Source organism: Lichenostomus cassidix, chromosome 5 (assembly GCF_008360975.1).
Source record: "Lichenostomus cassidix isolate B80296 chromosome 5, HeHo_3.0, whole genome shotgun sequence".
NCBI classification, from domain to species: domain Eukaryota; kingdom Metazoa; phylum Chordata; class Aves; order Passeriformes; family Meliphagidae; genus Lichenostomus; species Lichenostomus cassidix.
In genome coordinates this window covers 15482304-15487984 of record NC_139486.1, presented here as the reverse complement: position 1 = coordinate 15487984, position 5681 = coordinate 15482304, and positions in this window count along the sequence as shown.

Genomic DNA, 5681 nt, shown 5'->3' with positions numbered 1-5681 from the left:
CAGTAAGCCCGGCGGCCCGCTCGCTCAGACGGTCGCGGGCCCTGCGCGCAAAGCTTTTTGGGAGTTGTAGTTGCGCGGCTGCGTGGTGAGTCGCGTGGTCCCGGGTGTCCCAGGAGTCCCGGGAAGCTCGTCTCGCGTGGCCCGGGAGCGCGGGTGGGGGCGCGGCGGGAGCTGCCGGGGGCGTCGAGGGCCGTGGCGTTTGCGCAAGTTGTCCGCGGAACGCGAACGGGGCTGCGCCGGGTGCGCCTTTCCATCGGAACTGCCCTGTGCCTCCGGGGCAGGATGGAGGCAGGAGGAACGGGAAGGTAGAGAAATGTGCCCAAGGGAATCCATGAAATTATGGAAGACAGCGAACGGCCCCGCATTGTCCCTGTGTGTCTCAGCAAGGATGGCCGGCGGAGCGCTGGCTGCTCGCCGCCGGCTGTGCGCTGCCCATCGCCTGCTGCCGGGTGCACGCACCGGCAGAGGGGCTTGGGTTTAGTTGTGTACAGCTACCTCTGCGAAGTGTTCTCTGTTTTATTGAGAGAAGAAAAAGTAATGATCCTTGTGGAAATGTGGAGGCACATGCTTTTTTGCCTAATAAACCACGTAGAAAGCGGCACACCAGCTTTCTCATTGCATACTATAAAAACGCTTGCATATCGGTAAAAACACCCAACAACTAACTTTGCATTTTGTGACCAACCGACTGGTTTTGAATGTCTGCAGAAAGTCATAGTTTTGCTCTGACTGTGCCATTTGCATTGTCTGCACCGACTCAGTTTTGCTTACGATCATAAATGCAAAAGGTCATTACAGGTTAATGATCACTACTTCTTTGGAGCTGGTGTACCCAGTGACCCAACATACCTCCTGACACAGTCAAGCTGTTAGAATTCGGGTCAGTTCAGGAATTACCTTTTTGAACTGCCAAAGACCACCACGCTAATTATCCAGCAGGAAAAAAACAAGTCTAGAATCTTCTTTTCACCTCATTTAATTCTAGTTTAGTAGCCAAGTGGGTTATGTTTTTGGTTTATTATCCTCCTGCCCTAAAACGTATCTAATATCACTTAAAAGCTTTGCTGACCCATCAGCCAAGTCCAAACGTGTTTCTCATAACTGGGCTACTTGAGGTAAGTACAATTTGTGTCAGCTCTCACTTCTAAGAAGTCTAGTACTGTCATTGCCAAATAACTTGTCTCTAACTTCCACATTAATAAACATCAGCAGAATGTTTGTTTTTGTGAGATAGATGGGAAGACTGCTGCAAGAATCCTAAATCTGTCAAAATGTATCGGGCAGGTACTAAAGACACTCGAGTAATACACAGATTTTTACTATTGAATTCCTGAATTGAGTGGGAAGTTTGCTCAAGGGAAAGGTAGGAATGGTGTTGCTGGGTATATGGGCTGAAGTAAGCAGAGAGATTGCTAAGATACAGTTGTGGGGCTCAAACACAAGCAGCTAGATCACTTGCAACAGGAATCCAGCATGATCCTTATGACTGCTGCTATCATGGAAGAGAAGAAATGGACTATCACTATGTAAAGAAATGTACCTATCATCTTTTTTAAAAGAGAAGAACACATAAGTAGGTAAAACCGTTATGGATTTATGAAATTGAAATGAAATGTAAATGTTACTCAGCCTGCAGAAGAGCAGGCCCTATGGAGACCTTATAGCAGCCTTCCAGTACCTAAATGGAGCTACAAGAGAGCAGGAAAACAGACTATTTACAAGGACATGTAGTGATAGGGCAAGGGATAAGGGCTTTAAACTGAAAGAGGGCAGGTTTAGATTAGGTATTATGAAGAAATTCCTGTGAGGGTGGGGAGGTCCTGGAACAGGTTGTCCAGAGAAGTTATGCGTCCCTGGAAGTGTTCAAGGCCAGGCTGGATGGGACTTATAGCAACCTGCTCTAGCATGGCAGGGGGACTGGAACAAGATGATCTTTGGTCCCTTCCAGCCTGAACCATTCTACAATGCTATGAAACAATTTGTTCTGGCTCTGAGAGTGCTAAAAAAGCAAAAGTAACCACCACCCATATGTCTCATAACAAAACTTTAACTCTGTGGAAGGCAGTTCCACCAACCCACCAAAGCCACACGCTACAAATGGTATCTGAGATGCTACCAGATCCTGAAAGTGTTTACCAAATGAGAGGCAAAAAAAAAAAAAAACCAACAAAACCAAACGTGAAACTTCAAAACTGCAGATAATGTAGGTTCTTTCTTAATAGCTTTTCTACAGACCAGAAGGCTGCCATATCATAACAGAGGGTAGTTCAGCCCTGATTCTGATTTGCTAAGAGTGCACTGAGAGGGTTGTAACTCTTCCATTCAGCATTGCTGACACCAGCTAGTATTGGTAGTGCTGGCATGACAGTAGTAGATCTGGTAACACACAGGTTTCCCCTAAAGAGGTTTTCCAGATTTTTGGCACAGCTTCAGAGATGTTTAAACACAGGTATTTATGGTTCCATGCCACTAACTTAACTGCTGACAAAATCTGGACTAAAAAGTCATTGATTTTGCTTTTAATCTAGCAGAAAAGATACTTCAAAAAAAATGTACAGGAAGCCATTCTGGACTGCACCTACACTTTCCTTTAAGAGCAGCTGAATAGACCAAGATTTTTTTTTTTATGAGTCAAAGACATTTTTTAGCTGGGAGAAAATGGACTGGAATCATGAACTGATCATATTTAAGGTATGCACCTTTTGCGCTTCCTCAGCCTATTTTAAACATTTTAACAAATGCTAATTCTTTGTAGTTACACTAATTTGATAAGTAATAGCAAAACAAAATAACAGATTCTGGGAAGGAAAAGGTAATATTTAAGGTAAAGAGTGGGACAGATTTATGACAAATGAAACAATGTGCTGAGCCTGGTCTTTTCACATCTTCAGCTGCTATGGGATTACATTTGTCAGTCTAGCACTGACTCATGACTAGCTGCCTCATAAAGGCAAACGTCAGACATGGTTATCCTGTATGTTTGAAACAAGGGAAGATTCTCATTTTAGCAAAATTAGTAGATTAACAATGGGGTGATCTTAGCTATCGAATTATAAAAGGAAAAAGCAATATTCATCTTTATTTTGGGAGGAAAATCAGAAGAGAGGCATATCACCACTGAATAAATAAGTCTGGAAAGAAGAGGGATTCAGAGGTTTAATTCATTTACATCACTTGGGGAATATATGCACATACAAAGTCCTGTCAGTTTACCCTAAAATTTTCCATGATAAATGTTAATGGAAGAGCTGCTTTCAGATAATTTTCAGTTTATAAATCATTCAGTGATACCAAGGAAAATAAAAAGGGGGGGGAGGAGGGTCCAGCAAAAGAAAACAGAATTGTGCCTCTGTTTACAAATTCTCTAGCTGAGATGCTTTTGCACCTGTATGCTTTGAAAAGTTCAATTAATTACTAAATAAATTTTAAAAAAATAATTTGAAGGCCTTTTAAATGCAGATACTACCTTTGGCTTTGGAAGTCCCTGAGTCAAAATCCTAGGAACAGTGTAGCTGAGAAATGCTTTCTGTCCTGTTGTTGTACCTTCCCTCATCACCTGCTATCGGCCACTTTCAGAGAAGGATTTGTGCTTTGACTGGCCTCTCTAACCAAAAAAGTTATTATGTTTAAATCACAGCTGTGACTTTTTGCCTTGTTTGTGAGAGGCCAATCACATCTGGACAAGTTACATACCTTCAGACCCCAGAAATATGTTGAAGGCTGGTGATTAAAATTCTCTTACGTGTTCATTAGCACTGAAGATGATCCGTCCCCAGTGTTTGCACACATTGACGAGACCAAACCTGCTTTGCTCTATTCAGGCATGGAGGAGGATTTCCTCTTTAGCTCCTCCTCACTGTACCTCAATTCCCCACTGGAATGTGGAGATAGTAACACCAGTTGCCTCAGAGGCTGTGGGTGTGTGAACCATATATCGTGGGCAAACGTGACAGCTCGAAGGTAGGCTCCCCTTGGGAGTGTGGGTGAGGTCATGCAAGGTGCTCAGGGAAGAGGATAGCTACCCTCATTTAGCTCAGGGTACACGTGGGGACATGAGCAGGCAGCACAGAGCTGGTTCACCTTAGCTTTTCGGGCAGGACCTGATTTCTCTGCCCACAGACAGGCAAAGTCAAAGACAACACTACAAACTGATGGGGCAAGTTGATACCATTTTATTCAGTGGTGCATTGAAGTGACGAAGGGTGTGAGGCCACACACTGAATGCTAAGAATGAAATAAAAGTTTAAATAGCATCTCATCCAGTGACCATCACATTACTTTCCAATCAAATCCTTGATATTTTCAATATACTGCATGAATCAAAGACCTTAGACCAGATATGTAGTTGTGTATTAATATTTCATGAAACATGAAAAAGAAGGCTGAAAAAGGATGACATGACCAGTCTTTATTTTTTGTTGCACTATTTTTTCCAATTTATATGTTTTTCAGCACATATTATTATAGAAACTGCCAAAGCCCTATTTCAGTATACTTAGAGGAAAGATTAATTGAGTGCAAGTCACATGACTATATACTTGTTTTGCCTCTTATACCTAAAAATTTCCTTTCATGAACAATGAAGAACCTGTGAATCAGCTCAAAGTGGGAAATGCTAATTAAAAAAAATATTGTCAACTGCAGAGCCTGCCTCTTTTCTTAATTAAAAAAAAGATCAAACCTAAAGCCCCAATAGTTTTCTTGCAATGAGTTTTGAGGAAGTGAGTTAATCTTGCTGTGATATAATTATTGGGGCAGATATTTTCTAGCTTTCTTATTTAAATTTCCTTACAATGAGAGCTATAATAGGAAATATAATGTCTGTAATTTATATCTAAAAATTACATCTACTTTGAGTATGAATAAGGATCTAAAGACTTTGTACAGAGAGTCCAATTTTTGGTCTACAGCTAGATACAAATCTCTCCTTTTTTGTGCTTGCAGACAGAGAATTTCAGCCAGAACCTGTCAAGCTGTGCAGCAACATGTGTAGCATATCAGATCAGGGCCTGGACTCTCGGGAAGGCACCTGTAAAATGAAAAAGCACCTGAGAGTTTTCAGTGGTAGTTAATGAAGCTGTAGGCCCCTTGTGACAAAATTAAATATTCTCACCACAGTCTGGCAGTCACAGGATTCTTAGAAGTAACTGTCAATAGTGCAGACAAAGGACCTACTTTATAAATAGGTCAGTGAAACAAACAGCAAGTTCTCTTTCCTTCCTCTGTCTTCCTCACCACCCTGCAAAACCTGAGAACATCAGTTATGGGAATAAAAAAACAGATCTCAAGGAAGCACCAAGGAAAGAGATAGCACAGCTTATTCAGGGTCTCTACCAGTAAACTTTCTGCTTTTTTTTTTCTAATTTTTTTAAATGGAAACATTATTTTTTTGAGACTATCAGTGATTGTGAAAATGTAAATGGGACAAAATTTAATAGTGTTGCTGTAACCTTTATGTCTTCTCGAAGATCAGGAAACTGCAAAGATTACACACCACATGGGAGACATGAAGGGGGGAAATTGTAGTGAAGTTACTACATTTTATCAGAACATTCAGAGGGAATAACTGTTTTCCAGGTTACACATAAAGCATGTTTTCTTTTATGGAATAATTCTGTATCTGAACAAATCAATATAAAATCTATACAGGACTTAAAGGATTTGGTGTGTGTCCCCCCCCC